The sequence below is a fragment of the Anomalospiza imberbis genome, chromosome 1 (genome assembly GCF_031753505.1).
Source record: "Anomalospiza imberbis isolate Cuckoo-Finch-1a 21T00152 chromosome 1, ASM3175350v1, whole genome shotgun sequence".
NCBI classification, from domain to species: Eukaryota; Metazoa; Chordata; class Aves; order Passeriformes; family Viduidae; genus Anomalospiza; species Anomalospiza imberbis.
In genome coordinates, this window is record NC_089681.1 from 112,846,741 (window position 1) to 112,866,765 (window position 20,025).

Here is a 20,025-nt window from a genome sequence, read left to right on the forward strand (position 1 = left end):
GATTTGTTTTAATAAGTGTGGGAAAGGGTGCTGCACACAATTTGGAGTCTGCTAAGGAGAACTCAGCCAGCTCTGGTTCAGCCAGCTCTGGGAATACTTGTCTGGTGCAGTGACAAGGAGGACAGGGCTGTACTGAGCAATGATACAAAGGTGACCTGCTGCCACATTTGTCAGAGAGACTCAGAATAACAGAAAGGTCACTTCCAGGCAGGGGGCTTTTTTATTTTTTTCAGACTTTTCTATTTAAAGTGTAAAGATTTTCTATTGGAATAATTATACAGCTGATGCAGACACATGGTGTCCTATAAAATTTGTGCTTATGGGAATATGCAGTTGTTGATCTCACCCCACAGTAATTTTTGAACCACCTGTGTGATATCACCCAAACTTGAAAAAGAAAAGGGTCTGGAAGACAACAGAGGAGGAAGACCAGGAACCCTGTCACAAACACCTGTTGGTGAGTGCAGTTGGACCCCAGTGGGACCCCATGGAGCAGAGTTCTTGGCCTTACACCTGTCCCAACTTCAGGCAGACTTTCAGCCATAATTTGTACCATCCTATAAAGCAATACTAATGAGCCTCAAGACTTCAACCTGCAAAAACCAGGCTTCTTCTGTTGCAGAATTTAATAACCTAGGCTTCTTCTGTTGCAGAATTTAATAACCTACATCTTTCCTGCAGATATTCAAGCACAAAGTAACTCAAGGGAGGTAAAGTATTTCCTTTTCTCTTTTTTCCTTTGCAGTAACACCCTCTAGTAGGGTGTATTGTAGCTCTCCTGTCACAGGGATGAAAGGGAAGAAGGGAAGCTGTGCATGCTGCAGGTCCCCAAGACCATCATGGGGACTGCTTATGATTCACCCTCCGCAGCTCTGATTCTGGTGTGAGATGTGGATGTGGATACAGCTTTCCCTAAGGGCAGAGTGTCACTGTGGGTGCTTCCTTCAGACCATCAGCTCTGTGTGGGAATGATGTCCATACCTAATTTTTCACAAGATTGATCTCAGTGACCTAGGAAGTCAGGACTACAAGGGGTCGTTTTTTTCCCTTGTTTTCTTCCCCAGGTGAAATTTCACTTGGCAGAATACAGGCTATGCTGAAGGCAGTGCTCTGAAATGTGCAGCAAGTTATTTTTGCCCTGGCAGTTCTCTCCAGACATAGCAAGAGTATTTGAAGACAAAGAGAATAAATCAGTAAAATATGCAAGATTTGAGTATTTCACCTAGATACCAATAAAACTGGCAGTATTGGCAGGGTATGTGCCAGTGAACTCACATGGCAAATGTGTGCAGAGTCCTCTTTTTTATAGTGAAATCGCCTCTTTTTCTTTTCCATGAAATGGGGAGAAGTTGTTGGCCTTTTCAAACCACTAACATTTGGATTTATGAGCATGCCACCCATATTTTCGTGTGGGGAGGACTGCTATCTCAAGTCTTGCCACTGCTAAAATTAACTGCCATCTCAGGCCACGTAAGCTGCTTATTCCCAAATGTCAAGTCACTAGGGACATTTACAGTAAAGCGGATGTTAATGGGATATTTCTGAGAATAGGCATTAAGAATGGAAAACACTGGAGCAGAGAAATGCATATTTGAAACTCATCTGAGTACCTTAGGCACCAGCCAGAGCATTCTGTGATGGGAAGATGGTGAGATGCTCAGTTGTACAGAGGGAGTTGTGAGAATCAGTCATTTCCTCATCATGAACACTTAGTATTAGCTTCCATTCCCAGCACAAGGAGCATTTATTCCTCAGTTTCTTCAGCAAAGAGATTCTTGTCTCAGCTGTCCCATCAACTCATCTGTAAGAGAACCTTGTCTGTGGCCATCTTGTTCAGATTCCAGAATGAAAATTACTTTTTCCTACCTCAACCAAGAATTTAATGAGGGAAATACTGCATGAGAACAACTGTTTTGTGTTCCATAGGTAAAGCCTGGAACTAATCAGCCACTAACTTGATTTGCTGAGATCAGAATCAAGTGAGAAAGAAGGAAAATGTAAGTTGTGCTTAAGATTAGTATTTTATATGTTTTTACATTAAAGGTGACTATAAAAGCTAGTCAGCCAAGACTGGCTAGTCATGTGAAAAGAGGTCATTTGCCAAGCCTCACTGCTGTGTACAAGCTAATTTAAAAGGGGCTGTGGAAATCTGGGATCTCTCCTGCACACGCCCAGATCACTGAAATAGATTTGCATGATAGTTCCTCTACTGTGTAAAATGTGTATTAGATTTGAGATCTGGCACCTCCTTTTCTCCTCTGAACTCCAAAACACACCTGAGCCATTCACCTCTCTCCTTTAGAATGCTCATCCATCCTTAGAAATGAATAAAACCAGAAATCTCTATACAAACCCACCCAAAATCTCACTCTCTTCGAGGTTTGTAGAATAGATCACGAGTAGATTATCAGTTTCTTGTCATTTCCCCTTGCCTACCCCCTTCCCCCATCCCCAGTTTATCCTAATCAAAGTTAATACATTCCAACTAATATCTGTGTTGATGCAGAAATCACTTTGTGTTTCTGAGAAGCACATTTTCTAGGTAACCTTGAAAGCAAAAAGTCTGAGGGGTCTGCAGAAATTCATACGGATATCCTGATGAGGCAATTCCCTGGGGAGCACGGGCAGGTCTCCTGATTAGGGGAGCTTGACTTAAATGGCAGCTGGCCAACTGCAACCCCATTTACTGGAACCACATATGGAAACCTCAGGAGACATGATCAGGTTTTCAACAGCAGATGATTTGGGGTAAGTACTGGATATTTAGTTTTGCACACTGGGACTTTTTTGGGTTTGATTGTCATGGCTTAAATTTAAATCTACTGTTAGTACAACGAATTTTTTTCCCATAAGAATTCTTCTCAACTTCACTGCTTCAGCTTTCACCTTCTTTTGTCTAAAAGCCTCTTCCTGTGAGCAGCAGATACAGAAAGGTATTGTCTTAATGAACTGACTGCCAAGTCCTTAGCAAAGCTGGCCTTTAAAAAGCCACATTTTATAGCAGAGATAGAATGCAATTCCACCCATAAATCCAGCAATGAACTGGATTACAGTGTTGATTTCATGATGTTTCTGTCTAAAACTGAACACTCCTCCCAGGTTGCAAGGGAGGCAGGAGCTGTAGACATTGCTCCAGAAATAAACAGACCATGTTTATTCCAACTTCCAACTCCCTCTCTCATAAAATTCCTTCTTGCTGTACTCTGCAGGACCTCATCAGAATTTGTCACCTTTTCGTTCTCTTGGTAAGGAGAGGCCTCAGAAATGCTTGGTCTGTTGCCTCAATTAAATAGCATGGGCTGAGAAACAGAAGTGCAAAAAATAAATCAAGAAATTTGGTGAACCAACAAGTTTACGTGTTTGCATTACCCATGGTCCCAGGAGCGCAGTTTATGGAAGAGTTTTGTGGTTGTGCTCATAGTTGCAGCCCAACATGTGCTGTGTTCAGTGGCAGTGATCACAGCAAGGAAGGCAGTGAATCTCTGGGGAGTCGCCGCCTCTCCTGCGGAATGATGGGCGAATGGCACCAGTTAGGTGCCACGAATGTCATTCACTGCCAGTTGTCCCATGCTTGCTACACGCTACATAAAGGGAACTGTTTTTTTCTGTCTGATTCCAACATAGCTTTCCTTACTATATTAATTTATCTTTCCACGGCCACTGTTTTATTCATTTTTATATTCTGCAATTTCTTACTGGTATATATTTGCTGTCTAGCTGTCTTAACTAAGGCCCAGCCTCCTCATTACTGATCTCAGGAGTGCCTATGACATTATGACAATTTAATGCATACACATTTCTCATGGTTTACTTCTCTTTCTTGTCAGCAATTATGAGCTGTCATTAAAAGCATGAGAAATGGTTACTGTGTTGTTAGAATTTTAAATGGACAGATAACCTAAAGGGAATAGGGAGAAGGGAGGGACATAAAATTCAGAAAAGCAGTGCAGAAGAAGAGAACTGGAAAAAGGATGATTTAGTGGAAGAATATAAAGAACAGGAAAATGTAGTTCCTAGTCTCATAATTTCAGTTTATTCCCTGGTACAGGGGGCCTGGGACAGTTTTCTAGTCACAGTTTAAGCAGCTGTATTTGGGAAGGGGGAAGGAAACACCCCACAAAAGCCGGCAGGATTGTCAACATATAATCAGCTAGATCATAACATTCTCAAAATCAGCTATGACCGTGCCATGTGGATTGACATGCATCTATACTTGTGGTACCTCAGCCATATATATCATCTTTCAATACAGTAGCTGTTTCTTGTTTGCTTGCTTAGAAATCTAAAAAGCCATAAATATAGTGGTACAATATTGCCTATCACAGTCTGCATCAGTATTTCAAAATTGTTGCCCAGTCAGTTGATGACACTTCTCTGTTCTACTGAAACCTGTGAGGAAAGCAGTCTTTCCATCCTGAGATGGGTGGGGAGCATCAGTGTTTAGTAGATTCCTATATCTCTCCATGGCCCACAGAATCAATATAGTGAATTAGTTTAGTCTAAACCTAATTTTCAGGCAGCCATGGTTGCTTTAGGTAAAATGAATGCTCCCCTCCAAAGGTGTGAAATAGAGCATGAAGAACTGAACAAGCACCAGGAAGGACTTCCCAGACCCAGCAGCAGGCTCAGGATCCAGCTAGTGTGTCCAAGCTCTGGCATGGCCAGTCAGAAGAGATTATTCATGGATGTGACAGAGGGGCTGCTGAGTACCAAGTCCAGCAAGGAATGAATGGGACTGATAAGGCTGATGGATATCATCACAGCAGTAGCATCTGTCAGCAAAGGATTTATGGCAACAGCTCTATTTTTTTTTTTTTTTTTTTTTTTTACTATGAGGGGGAAAACTCTCTGGTAAATAAGTTTCTGAATTGATTGCTTGATTCTGGTTGTTTTCAGAATTTGTTTGCCACGGTAAGCAAATTCTGCATCATCAGGCCAAAGACAGGAAAAGAAACTCCATTTGGGAAAGCTGAGAAGAGTCAAGAGCAATGAGGCCTGTCCTCTGTGTCACATAGTTATGCCTCCCAAAGCCTCTTTTTTCTGCCAGTGTGTTGGTTATTCCTTGCTACAGAAGATTGTTCACTGAGACCATTCTCTGGGTTCTCACAGGATTTTGTGGAGAACAGGAAAAAACACATAGTCCTATGTTTACAGCATAGCAGAGAACATAATGGAAATGTCTGGTGTGATGTAAAACTAGATTCTAACAGAATGGTGGGTTTTCTTTTTCTTCTTGTAGTGCCCAGACCATTTCCATGTTATCAGCTGGGGGAAACATTACAACCATAACTATAAACAGACATGAGATTCCTAACATTCAAATGTATTCATGTATTGGTCTAAAAATGCTACATTCTGGGGCTAAGCCTGGGCATGACTTTGTTTCTGCTAGGGAATATGCATTGAACATCCTGACATCCAGGGATATCAGGGAGAGACTCAACACCAGCTCTTTAGAGAGTTATGTAGAGGATTAAAAGGAAATTAGGTAAGATAATACACTGATGTGTCTTGAGAATACTCCAGACAATTATAAGCATGATCATGTCAAAGCAAATTCCTGTGCTCTCCTCCTCCAAGGAATACATTGTAAAAGCAGACATTCATCTTGATATTTGTCTCCTATAGAAGTGAAGGAGGAAAAAGCTACAGAAAAGTAATAGAAAAAACTGGTAATACAGTTAGATGAAAGAGTGCAAGGATATAATCTAAAAAGAGGAAAAGGAGGTTTTGCTTGATCCCAAGATATATTGCATACCTTCACATAAGGAGATTGCTACCAGAGGTAAGTCATAAATACCATTGCTAAGTAAGTGTGAAATGGAGTCATGGGATATTACTAGTCTATGACATTCTTGGATAAAAAATATAAGGAAATCAAAATAGAAAAATGAGCAAGGAGGCAAAGAAATTCTTATTTTTGCTTTCACACTCAGGTTGAATCAGCCTACCATGTAATTCTTTATCAGAAGGAAGCTCTATAAGCTAGCAGCCCCCTCCATCTTTCATAATAATTTGATCAAATAAGGCACTGCCTAATAGCAAGAAGATTGCAAGAAATTGTAATAATATCGGGTTATTGAAGCAGTGAAATACAGGAACACGACAGATCTCTCCTTGCAGGATGTTCAATTACTTTTATGTTACTGCTGACTCATGAAGAGACGTCCTGGGCTTATCTTTCAGAAGTAAAAGCACAGAGCCAGATCCCAGCAGATATGTTACCAGGACAGCCCTTTCTTTTAATCTTTAATTTGTGTAGTATTTGCTAGGTCTCTTCCTCAGGCTTTTACTTTTTTTTTTTTTTTTCCAGAGAACTCTGAAGAGTGTCCTTTTAGCTTTTGTTATGGTTTACCAGTTTTCCTTCACAAGCTGCAAGAAGCAATACCTGGCCCAGGAGGCCAGAACAGAGACAATACCTCAGCAGATAAGGATGGATCTTGAGGCTGAGAGTATAAATGTTTCACACAGACCTGGTTTTTCTTCAGTAATGAAGAGAGGTGGAATAAGTTCCTGTCCCTGCCACAGCCCTTCAGAACAAGTAAGTGGAAGTATTCAGGCCAAACATCCAAGCTGATGCTAAATAGGTTAAAGTAACTGTGTCTAAAAAGCCAATGATTAAAAACTCAAGTCTGAAATATTATGTACCAGGAAATGGTGGAGAGCTGTCTAGACCTTGATTGTGGTATGTGAACGTGTAATCCATCTTTCAAGTTGGGCAGCTGGTTGACTGATTCTTGAATCAAAGCAGACTGGATTGTGTAAACAAATATATTCCTCATTTATATGCTGTTCATATGCTTTGAACACAACATGGCTATCTCTTGATTTTGCATCTAAGGGTTTTAAATGGTAATATGACCACTTTTGACAGGCCTCTCCTGCCAGTTCTATAGATTTTTATTTATTAGTTGTTACAGCCCGCCTCTGAGGCAGGGTAACTGCGGTTCTTGTTAATAGATCCCTTGTGGTGGATTAGAGTGAAAAGACAGTGAATGACCTGTGTACATATGAACCAGGTTTATTTTAAAACAGTTAGGTTGCAGTAAGAACCTGACACCTCCTCTGCAGAGGGATTTTTACACTGAAGGAACATTGTGGAAATGAGTTGGGGGGCATTTTGGGGGACTTTGATGGTTTGTGACCCCTTCTAATGACACAACTCCTGCCTGGCCCTGCTATTCCTTGTGATATTTGTGCCTTACCAGGAGGGATAAAACCTTCTGGCTTCCATGTGAACACCCAATACCTCCCATGGTGGGGAATTTTACACTGTCAGATGCAGTTGTGCCTTTCTGAGAGGGAGGAAATCGACATGATAAAAAGCATTATACCACCTCCAAAGGATCTGCTGCTTACCTGCCTTTTCCTTAATCTGGCAGGAAAACTGATGGCACTTTAAGGCATCATTAAGTCCTGGGTTATCAGGAAGAAATTTATCACAAGGCTCAACCAGTTTATGTAAATAAAGTTCAGTCTATCACATTACTTCAGTGTGATTTAAAATCCAGGGCATAATCAAATGGCAAATCTAAGTATATTTTTTTCATTCCAACAAAACACTTAGGAGGTAGAAGTAGAAGGTTATTTTGCATTCATATGCCTTTTCTCACTCTCTAAGTGAATGAACAGCTACTACTATATATCAATGAGTAATTTTGTCTGAACCATAGGCTTTCAAATAAGTGGAGTGCAGTTCATTAGCACTGAAATCCTAGTGACTCCTAAAACGCTGAAGCCTAATAGGACCAAGATTTTAGCTAGAAGATATGGAAAAATGTTCCATTTTCCAAAGCTAGCCAAATCTGCTGGTGACCTAAAGCTGTGTAATAGTTTACAAGAAGAGTTTGGGCCAAGAAGGTCCTGGTTTCTGCTTGTCCAGTGTCCTGGTTTATGACTCTGTCATGTTTTGTGTGTATCTTTTTATTCCCATCCTTTGGCCATGCTTCTTTCTGTCTTTTTCTGTGGCCTTCACATGTATATTTATATCATAGTCAAGCCAGTCCTGCAAATATAGAAAGGAAAATATCAATGTTCATAAACAGTCAGGTAAGCCCTAAAACGTGTCAGACCAAGTGCTGATTGTCTCCATCCCCAGTTCTTCCCCTCTAGCTTCAGCTTGATTTTTACAATAAACAGAAAAGTGAAGTTGTCTGTCTTTGCACTCCAGGTATTTTCATCTGGGGAGAAACAAGATGTAATCAAGAGTCAGCCAAGTGATATAAAATATTCCATAGGAACATGCATGTCTTTATGTGCAAAGGAAGGCATAGATCTGTGCAAAAGATGACAAACACCAGCCATGGAAAAAACCCTACAGCTTTAACACAAGTTTTTAAACAGTGATAATGTAGGAAATCAAAATGGGATTGATATCAAGAACCAAGTCACACAAGGCTCGTATTTTAAACAGTTTTCTGTATGCCATCTCACAATGTCAGAAGCTTAATTAAGTTTGGCTTTAAATTATTCCAGCCTAAAAAAAATAAATGTGATGGAATTGAACTGGCCTGCCAGTGATTTAAAAGTAGCTTGTATACAGTCAAGGGCAAGGAGCTCATTGTTTAATTCAACACCAAATCAGAGGGCTTGCATTGTTTTGAAGCCTAAGGAAAAGAACAAAATCATCCCTGTTTTTCTGAAAACTCTATTCTATGAATTTATTTAATTACCTTCTTATATGGTCTCAGAATGCATCAAAATTTGTTCAGTGAGCTCTTACTACTTGCATGAGCTGCCTCAGAATTGCTGTAAAAAGGATACTGCCTGCTTACCAGTAAAAACTGTGACTCTTCAAGGGAAAGTAAAATCTACTCCTTCTAAGATACTAGGTTAAATATTGCCTCCAATAAAGTCTGTAGGAAAATGCCTGATGAGTTTAGTGCAAACAAGACTTCATGCATGTGTATTTCTTGTATCATGGGAACCTTCCAAGACATAATGGAAACTAATGAAAGTTTGGAGTGAGAGAATTCTCTTCTTAAAGATTTTCTTTTAAAATTAATAGTGAAGCTACTTCCAACTTTTGTGCTTGATCAAAAATATAAATTAAAGGTATAGTCAAGTGTGTAGGGTGAATAGGCCTTGATCTGACATCACTGCAAAAGGTTGAAAAATAGTGTGACATTTACATTTTTACTGTGTTCTACATCCCAAATGGAATGAATGTATTTGGACACTTTATAGCTCTAGCTGTAGTGCCTTTTCTGCAACAAAAATATTGCTGGGACGTTGCTCTTTTTATCTTTCTAGTTTCCACTCATTAAAACCAAAATATAGGCAAGAAAAGAGCTGATTATGGCAAACCAACATTTCCAGATGCTGGCAAATATTGACTTCTGCAGATCAGTTTCTCCCATCTCAGCACAGGTGCTTATCATATCAAATGCCATGTCTTCAGTACTTAGAGCTAATGAGATTAAATTATTTTCCTCACATAAGTATGCCTTAAAATCCTAATTGATCGCTGGATGCAAGATTCAAATCCTAACAGTGCTGGAATGAGGAATACAGTGACATCTGAGTAGCATGCTGGAAGATGGAGGCTTAAAGGAGTTTGAAATTTTGTCTCAAAATATCACAATCATCAGAGATCAGTGGGCCTTTATGTGTATAGAATGGAGCATAACAAAAGTGATAGCACAGGTGATCATGAACAGATTTCTGCTCCTCAGAGACTGCTAGACCAACCTGTGGGTACTCTGTTTTGGCAAAACTGTGAAAGGAAAGACGCATTCAGTTCTCCATCAGTTTAGATGCATTAGAGATCTGCCTTTCACCAAGTGCTTATTCCTCCAGCACTTAAACTTCCAAGGTTGCCTGATCATGCATTGACTTATGCTTCTGTTCCCCTTTATTTTAAATGCAAGGTTTCTTATGCAGCTTCTCCATTCTACCTGTAAATGTGTGAGCTGCTATTTTTAACATGGCCATTCCAGATTCTTTTTGCTAATCATTGGTAAACCTGTCTCATTATTTGTCAATTCCAAACACTAAATTTTTGATGCTACTGCTCGCAGAACATATATTCAGTCATTGCAGTTTTATTGTGTTTCCTTGGTTCTATGGAAGAAGATTCTCTTAGATTTGATCTTTTAGTTTAATTCAATAAAACTGTGACTCAGTATTTCTTTTTGATTTCACTTCTTTCCCTGAGTTAATTAACAGTATTCTCTTTGCTATGTCCAGTGAAGCTGATAAGAATGCCTGCATCCTGATTCAACTGAGGATATAAAAGGAGCCTTTTGGTGGCTAATTATAGCAAGTAAGAAAGAGGCAGAACTGATTTATGGACTAGTGCATCATGTACTCCACCTACTCTAATTCACTGGTTTTCTAAATGGCAGAATATGGAGGTAAAAAAATCTACGGTACTTTTCCATATTTTCTTTTTATTCCAACAAAACACTTAGCCAGGAGATAGAAGGTTATTTTTCATTAATATGCCTTTTCTCATTTTAGGGAGAAAGGGAACCTTCTGAGAGCTGAGAGCAGTATAAAGGTAATCCTCATTAAGACATTATTAACAAGGCATATTATTAGAACTGTTAAAGCCATTGCCCTTGATTATAAATGAGTAAATTGGTTAATGAGAACAGTAGTTAATTGAGGGTATTATTACCAAACAGGGAAATCATATGAAAGTTAAATACATCACAGTGATTCTTCTACACAATTAAACATCTATGAGAAAAGAGATTAAGGAGGAGAGTGTGAGAAAGTAGCAGTCATAAAGCAGAAGTATGTTTCAAAAAGTGAATTGCAAAAGTCTATTAAAACTGAATAAAAGTCAGTGGTGCATATTTACTCTGCTGAAATTCATCTGAAGCTGCTTCTTGCAAGACAAAATCTCAAACTCCATCATTGTGCTGAAAGGTTGTGTAATCATAGGGCCATATGGTAGGGATAAGATTTGCCACCCTGCATTTGCCTTAAGATCCAGGCATCACATCTGTCCTTCCTCAAGCTTCTCCTTTCACATGTTTTATCCACTATAACAACCAGGATTGTTTTGAGCAGCTTTTTGTTATAAGGGTTAGATTTTGCCTGTCTTTTGCAGTCTTAATTGTGCTTCCTTTTCCAGTTAGCTCTGATGGAAATTACACATCTTTCTGCCAATAATCTGTTGTGAGGGAAAGCAATGCACATACGAGTTTTATCCAGGGACCTCAGGCAGGGCTACCTATAGCTGGTTGACCAGGACCATGTCCAGACAGCTCCTGAGGAGTTCCAAGGATGGAGAATTCATAACCTCCCAGGACAAGATGTTGCAGTGCTTCATCACTCTCAGTGATGTAAAAACAGAAAAAAGTGATTCCTTATGTTTTGAAAAAACCTTCAGTGTTTTTGTCTGTGCCTGTCACCTCTTGTCCTGTCACTGGGCACCACTGGAAAAACTTGTCTCCCTCTTTTTTTCACTCTCCCTTCAGGTATTTGTATACATTAATAAAATGCTCTTTGATCCCCTTCTGAGCCTTCTCTTGCCTAGTTTAAACAGCCTTCCAGCCCTAACCATTCTGTGATTCTGTGATTTCTTTTAGGCAGCTGAAATTCACTTTGGTTGGTAGCCCAATAATCATACCTGGCTTTGGAGGAGAAAAATGTTCTGTGGGGAAGGAAATTGCCTTATCAATTCTGCCTTGAAACCACAGACATAGAGATGGGCATCCACACTATCCCAGAGCCCAGTGCCAGGTCCAGGTCAAGAGCAGTCAGAATCATCTTGAAAGGCCTGGAAGAAATATTAGTGCCACCCTTGAGGATGGCTTGCTAAATCCTGTGGTTTAGATGATGCTTATTCAGCTTGGAGTGTACCAAGGGCCATTCTCTGTGGCTGCATAGGTATAGTCCAGCAAATAATACAAGTAAATATTGTGATTCTGTACCTTTGCTGTCATCTCTAGTCATGCTGTGTAATTGTAAGCTTGATCTGCAAGGAAATCAGTTCAGTCGAGGGCTGTTAGAAGCAGTATGACAGGCTTTTGTCTTTGGATCTCCTTGCAGCTCCTTAGGCACACTGAGACTTTGTGCCAATGCCTCTGACTTTAAGGGGATGCAGGAGACTGCTGGGCCAGTTTGTCAGCCAGCTGCCCTCAGCTTGTGTGCAGGGAGGGCTAACCCTGGAGATGGAGGGGTAGGAGAATACAGCACTGGCAACACCCTTCTCAAATTGTATTGAGCAAGTTGAGAAGCAAGAAAGATACACAAGTCAAAGCCTTTCGGAGCCGCGTTGGCAAATGCCTCGTTAGCAGCTTGTGGAGTGTTTAAGGTGTATGCATACACGAAAAGGCTCGGTGTGACTCAGAGCTGGCCACTGGAGAGCACTGCTATAATTACTGACTGTCTGTGGGGTGAGCAGCCTGGGGCACAGGCTGTCATTTATAGTGGCGTGTGCAATGGACTGCTTAGTTTCCAGATGAAATTGTAACACAAACACAGATGGAACGATAATGTCCCACCCACTCTAATTCTCTTGAAATTCCTAATTAAGTATTTTCTCTTCCAGCTTTCCCCTTTATGAAAAAAAAAAAAAAAAATTGTTCTCTGGAGTGTTGGTGGGGAGGGGAGGGAGGGTGGGACTGGATGTCTTCCAAGTGGCACCTGAGGAGTGGCTAGGTTTTTGCTGTACACTGGCAAAACCTTACACTCAACCTATGAAGGACTGAGTTTTTCTTCAACTTGAGACCTACTTTGGAAACCTGAAGGCATGGAGGCATGGCAGGAGTGGGTGAAGAGGGAAGGGTTTTAGATCCATACTGAACAGTGTTTTCCATTCAGTTAAAGAAAGTAAATCCACAGCATGCTGCCAATTTCCTGTCATTTGTTTGATGGTGGTGGCATCTGTGGAGCACCAAGCTGAGCATTCCATAGATCTCCTGCACAAAAAATGTGTGGGAAGTTGATGATACATGTCTTGTAACAAAACAACACATAGGGCTGTGCATCACTGAAGTCTTTTTCTATCTCTTCATTTTTTACTGTTACCCTGAAGAAGAGTTTGAGTTTGTCATTCTAAAGCTGCAAAACAATTTGGTTCTTATATGAGATAGTAAAAACATCCTGCCAACAACACAATGTGGTGGAAAAATTAATATCAGATCATAGCTCTGTGAAAAGAGTAATGTGGATTATCCACAGTTAAACTCCTAGGAATACTGTTTAGCTGGGGCACCTCTTCTCTTCTCTGATCTCATCTATCAGAGGTTGTTCTGGTATTTCATTTTATATCTCACTTTAAAAAAGCAGTCAATCAACATTTGCTGTTCCATTTTCCCACATTGCCATGAGTTAATGGAATGTTCTTTGTCTTACCTGATGTAAGAACACAAATCCTAGACCTGCTGCTCTTCTCCTAATCTCTCAGGGTCATCACAAGAGCTGGTCATGGTTATGCTCTGCTAAGCTGAAGGCCCAGGGGAGCTACTATATCTCCTTCTAATCCTTTATAACCATTTCCTTTTTAGCTTAAACAGCTCTCAGCTTTCCAACAGTTTTTAGTCCTGTGTTCCTCAGTTCCTTTAGCTATGTCTAGGGTATTTTAAGGAGAGAGAATGAATTTATCTTTAGGCCTCTATTCTACTGAGGTAAGGTTAATATATTAACATAAAGCAAAGACCTGACAGTTTTGGCCAGGCACATCCATGGCCTCTTTCCACTGCAGCATTTAAATGCCTCACAGCTACCTGTGAACTTCTTTTTGTGCTACAGTCAGCAGCATAAGTCATTGTTGCTAAACCCTGCCCCCCCCCCCAAGCTGTAAAAACAAGCAAAAATATTAAATTTTCCCAGATCATGTCCCTTAATTTTACAATCAAACAGAGAAATTGTCTCAAGTCTGAGTCAGAAGCCAATACTTTATTATGACACCTTTCTCTCCATTCTCCCAGTGGTTTGTCTGGTGGGGCTCTGCTTTTTCCCAAATGGGGTATGCAGACTGAAAGGTTTAGCATCACCCTTCTGTGCTGAGTCCCTTCTGAAATTTATCTTGGAGTGAGATATAAACTTAAGGCTTTTTCTGGATGTTTTGGGCATCTTCAAACAACCATCACCCAAGCTGGGCACACGGGCAAACCCATCCCAGATTTCCCAGGGTGTGAAATAGGACCTTGACTCCAGAGCTTCTAGAAATAAACAGCATTTTAGCCAGAGAATAAATATTCTGCATAAAATTCACTCTCAATCAAGCTACATCAGGCACAAGACAGACAAAATCAAACTTCTTCCAAGGTAAATTACAGATATTAGCTAAAAAGCTAGTTGGTGGCTCACATAATTGAAACTAATATGCTAATTGTAACAAAACCTGGACTCCAGCCAGGATATAAAGTCATGTTGCAACATGAGTAGATGATCTCCCAGCATTAATGGGTACAGAGTGATCTATTTCCTTAAAGCCCCTGTTGATATCTTGTCTGTGTCACCATGAGAAGCTGCTCTCTCACTCAGTGGTGCTAAAATGTGCTTTTGTAATGACAGCTAGTTATGGGTGGGAGCTGGCCAATGAGTTGCAACAGGAAATTACCCCTCCATCCTTAGACTTCTTTTAGAACCATTTCTTTGTTTTCCTTGAAAGGTAGCAATGGGCCGCACTTTGAATTGGTGAGCCAGTACAGACCATGAGCCAGTGATATGCAGGCACAGGGCCATGATGTTGTTCCAAGGCCTGCAAAAAGTCAATCTGTGAAGAAAGATCAAGGAGGCAAAAGGATGCTGAAATTGGCAGGGAAAATCTGATATCATCTACACTAATCTGGCCAGTATGGCAGTCCCTTGTTGGAGGTTGACTCTCATGGGGCATAATTAATGAATAATGTTTTATAACATCTCAATTTGTCCCAAAATCTCCACTCCTTCTTGGTGAATGGTGATCTATCTGTAGTTTATCACTTCTCAAATGGCAATTTGACATCCTGGAGCACTGACCCTTTGGCATGTAAATCCTGAAAGTGTGGATTACTGATTGGCCACATGCTCAGTGCCAAGGCTTCCATGGCACATCCAACTAGTGATTCACTCTCAGCAAGGAACTCCAGATAAAGTCACAATGTGGGTTCATGGCTACCTGAAGACTCGAATCTGCTTGACTGGGCTCTTCTGATAACTTTGACTACCTGAATACATTTCCTTTTCTTGACCTATATTTGCTGATGTCACTTCTCTCAACTGAAGTAGAAGTGCTAAGACATGTAGTGTGTTCAAACTCCACAGGTACTTTTGTGTGTATATGAATTGTTTTTCCAGGTGCCTCTGCAGGTGGATTAAACTTGGCAGTGCTACAAATAACACGCTCTCTGCTGTAGAGTTTGTGTTCACAGAGAAGGAGAGTGGATGACAAAATCTGGAAGGAGCAGAGAGCAGCTCTGAGACAGGTATGTGTGTACAGAACATATTTTGGTGTTCTGCGTACCCCAATACCCTAAAAAAAATGTCATATGGAGCTAAGATATCAGTGGTGCTTTTCCACTGGAATTGCTGCCATGCTCAGCCTTCATCTCACTGAGCCATCCTGCCTGGGCAGCTGCAGAAGCTCTTCCCTCAAGGGAAGTATCAAGGGAAGTATGGAAATTCTATTGCAAATAAACCTGTGAGTTCACAGATTTGGACTAAAAGTTGTTAATGTTTTTGGCTATAAGGTCATGATTCCATAATAATAAAATTATGGACTTTTAGTTCAAATTAATTTTAGATAAATTAATGTACTTAATAAGTAATGATTTATGATTTTTATATGTAGCATATGTATAAATATTTTATATCTTTATATAAAAAAAATACAATAAAATGCAATAAGTTTTTTAGTTAATTTAATTCTGGATTATACATGAGGTACTGGAGATCTGGCCCTGTAAGCCAAAGTCATGCCTGATTGCATCTCTTGCCTTAAGATGGTAAACTTTTCCCATTCAAAACAATAAGCATTGTAAACACTGTTCTGTTCCAAATCATGGTCAATTATAAGATTACAGATTGCAGCATTTTTCAGTAAAATATTCATGGCTATAATGAAGCTATTTTTTTTGAGGCTTCGAGTTACAGAAAGCAATAAAGAAAAAAAACCATGAAATTGAAGAAATGGCCCCTTCTCTGAACTGAGTTAGAGGAATGCCTAAGCACAGTACATATCCCTGTATTCTGTTCAGAAAGCTGGTGGAAAAATTATGGAGTTTTTGGAGTACCAACAAGCACTGTGTTAGTATATTAGAATTGCATGCAAATGGAAATATGAGACACACATCCATTCTAGATTAGTTTATGTGGTTTTGTTTCCCATTTCAGCCTCACATTCAATTTCCTTTGTTGGTGAAGTAATCACCAGTATGTCTCAGGGAAAATCAAAAGGTGATGCTGGTGCTCTGTCCTGACTTGATTTTTTAAGTTAGTTTAACTCAGGGTGAAAACTGTGAGGTAGCTGTATGTCTGAGATGGACACCCATTCCTAATGATTTCTCTAAAATTAATTGCTGAAATACATATATCCAGATAATTCCCTGGTGGCACCACCCTTGGCTAAAAGCACCCATTTATGTAGCAGCAATTTTTTTAGAGATGCAAAATTGTTCTAATTTTACTCCTACAGTAAGCAGCAATACTGCTTAGCATGAGGTTTGTCCAACAGGAGTTCTGTAACATTTCCCATTAGCAACTGTCTGCTCACTCCAGTAGAGCAGCTATTTGATGCTGAGGCTGCTATGACAGCTACTTGAACATATAAATAGAACCATGCTTCACAAATGTGACAGTATCACGTGGCTGAATGCATGGAAGTGCTGAAGTGGGAAAAATTTCTCTTACCCCATAATTATATGTGTGTTCGTATTACATTCAGTGAAGTGGTAGGCCTGGTTAGACCCAAGAATGAAGCATTTTTGACAAGTCTGGGTTTAAACTATAGCAGTGATAAAAGGATTAATTTCAGGTATGATGTAGATGGGTACCAGCACTCTGTCTGTGCACATAACCAATGCATTTTGTCTTCAGCTCCCTGGCTGATCCATGAAGTCTCCTGGTGATCTCTGAGTAGACGCGGCAATGGACTGGCTTGAGACAAATAGGCAGTAGATTGACCTCTGTGCTGTCCATGGCACAGCAATGGACTATAAACTGCCACGGTGGAAATTTCAGATAATTGTCTGTTGTGCCTAGATCAGCATTATTTGTGTGCTTCAATGTGTTGGTGAAGTCACTCCTGGGTGGAGGAATCCTGAGCAGTCCCAATTATATTGTTCCAGAGACAGGTGAGGCAACTGGCCAAATGCCACACGGATGAATTTAAATAGTCTGCAAAATGCAGGTGCAGAAATGTCTTTGGAAATGTTCTACACATAACCAGCAAGATTTAATTACCTAAGCTGCCTGAACCAATTAAGGGCAGGATCGGGGGCAGCAGGAGGTTGGATTAGATGACCTTCATAGGCCCCTTCCAACCTAAATAATTCTCTAGTTCTGTGATAATATGTAGGACACTGTACATAGTAGGAAAGCTAGAAGAAGTTCTGTGCATAGTTTTAAGATAATAAATAGAAATGGATCATTGATGTACTGTAGTCATCATGTAGGACTAGAGACCAGCTGGACTGTAAGAAATAATCAGAACAAATTGTGGTATCCCATCTTGATCCTGTAGAAGCTGCTTTTGCAAGAATGCTTGCAATGGAGACTCCCATCCAGACAGCAACTGACCACCCTGTTTGAGAGATTTTGATAGCTCACATGACCAGAAATGTTTATGCATAATATCTCAGTGAATAGATGGGATGTTGTGGGTTCTGAGTGCTTCTCAGAACCCATTCAAGGTTCTCATTGTGTGATTAGGAATGAAAGAGTTGGGCAAGAACTGGTCAGTTCCAAGTGGTTTTCTTGAGGGTTATCTTCTTTCCCATCAGTATGGCATGTTTATAGTAATCTTGCAAAGAACAACACTGGTGGTGGATTTTCTTTGAGATACTGGGGAAAAAATGTTATCAGTCAAAAAACTACAACAAAAGCCCCAACCAAAACTCAGTGGTAAATTGTGTGAATTTGTGACACTTGTTGTATAGCAATAGAAAAAAATTAGAATAGAAACTTGTGTAGAGTTTCTATTAGCAGGTCCTGTTTTCTTCCCTTCAAAACAATTGTTCAGATGACAAAAATACTTACAAGAATTTTTTTTCAATTTCTGTTTTATTTCTTCTTGTCTTCTCCAGCCCAGATACCACAATAAGGTGTGTCTCTATGCTGTGATGAAGACAGCAATTAGCATTTCTGTATGCAAGAAGATACATCCCAAGAGACCAGCAGCAGAATTATTTTCTATCATACACACAGACACATGTATGACAATGAAATATTTCAAGATGTTCCAAATATTTGCTCCTAAAAAAGACTGATGCCACATTCCTGCAATATAGTATCATATTCTGTAGGTGTTGCAGACAGATTATGCCAATCAAACACTGGAGGCAAGAATATTTATGTCATTCCTGCAAAGTCTATCTCATCCCAGAGATAACAGCAAGAACACTTTTTCTTGAAATCCTAATAAATATGCCATTTTGTAGATAGGGCTTGACTTCATGCTGTCTTGAAAAAGGGATTGGCTTCGATTTTTTGAAATGCTATGCATGGCATAAACAGTGCAAAGTATCCTTTCCCATTTGTAAGATATTATTAAGCCTTGGAACCTTTGATTTCTACTTAATCTTCTGCTTCATATCTTCACAGATAGTGAAAATCATTTTCAAATGCCATTTTGATGTGTTACCTCATGGAATGAATTACTGAAGTCAACTGAACAGCAACAAACAGAATGAAGGCTGGTGTGCTTACAGACCTGTATAACTTCACTGATGCCTATACTATTAAATGTTCAACTTGAATTGAACCTATATCTTTATTTAGCTTGCTAGCAGGCAATTTACATTCTCTGAGTCTGTTCCAATGCCAGCTGAAGTCAATGGCAGCCTTTCCTGATGTCAAGGGGGCGTAGATGAGGCTCCAGTTCTTGGATGTGATGACATAAAGACAAAATATTAATGCTTTTTTTTTTTTTTTTTTTTTTTTTTTTTTTTTTTTTGGTAAAAATGATCGGTGCAAGACAGTAGAGCAGATTACTATGTAGCCAATGACTCACTGGATGGAGATTTTCTTTCTGTGAAGCTGGAGCCATCATATGTGGTAGTCAGGAGAGGTAGAAGGGGAATTGTTCCTCTTAACCAGGTTTTATTATTGTTTATCCCCGTTTCATAGGATTTATTTTTTTACCTGATTCTGAAAATTTTAGATTTTAATTTTAATTGACTGAGATTTACATTCACTAACAATTTGACCCAGAGGTTTTGGACCTTTCTGATAATCAGTAAAATGGAGTATATTGACAAGACCTGCAACACTTGCTAATTGCAAGCTGCTTTCCCTGATTTACAGTGCACAGCAGGCAATTGGTTGTACCAACTCTCCAGGGCCCTGAACTTCTTATTCTACCACATAAAACCGCCTGGAACACAACATCAGTGATTCACTGGCTTCCATCCTGCAAGTTCCTGCCCTGATACACAACCCTCTGTTGCTGATGGTCTTACTTACAGGTATGACAATAGGACTCCTGCCTCTTCAGAAAACACTCATGGCATTAAAGAAAAATAACATGCTATATATGATTTATCCACAGCATTATTTCTCCCTCAGCAGTCATTTTGCTATGGCCTTGTGTTTCGTTTTTCCAGGTCCTAATCAATGCAACAAATCTGTAATCACCAAAAAGCAGGTCTGGTCATATGGATTCATATGATTGTCCCAACCCAAGATCACATTCGCATTACCAAGTACTTGCTGAACGAAAGAAGATCATATAAATGTTCCATAAATTCTACGGCATCCTTTGGCAAATATTTCAACTTGTCAGGTATATGATGCACAATGAACCATTTCCTTTGTTGTTTGTTCTGAATTTGGCTCCCACCAGCTCTATTTGGAGGTTTGCAGTTCTTGTGGTAGACACTGCTCACAGTTGCTTTCTAATTACCATCGTCATACCAATCATAATTT

At 39.8% G+C, this 20,025-nt stretch overlaps 1 long non-coding RNA gene across 3 annotated transcripts; it reads left to right on the top strand.

The window, feature by feature from the left end:
- Positions 1-1,313: 1,313 nt before the first annotated feature.
- Positions 1,314-18,912, top strand: LOC137483478 (uncharacterized). 3 transcript variants are annotated; one of them, XR_011004484.1, is made up of 4 exons: positions 1,314-2,748; positions 6,314-6,541; positions 15,241-15,368; positions 18,186-18,912. It is a non-coding gene; the product is annotated as an uncharacterized lncRNA (long non-coding RNA). The 3 variants fall into 3 exon arrangements; XR_011004485.1 differs by lacking the exon at positions 15,241-15,368 and having other exon boundaries at positions 1,317-1,979; positions 2,507-2,748; positions 18,186-18,903; XR_011004483.1 differs by lacking the exon at positions 15,241-15,368 and having other exon boundaries at positions 1,324-2,748; positions 18,186-18,904.
- Positions 18,913-20,025: the final 1,113 nt, after the last annotated feature.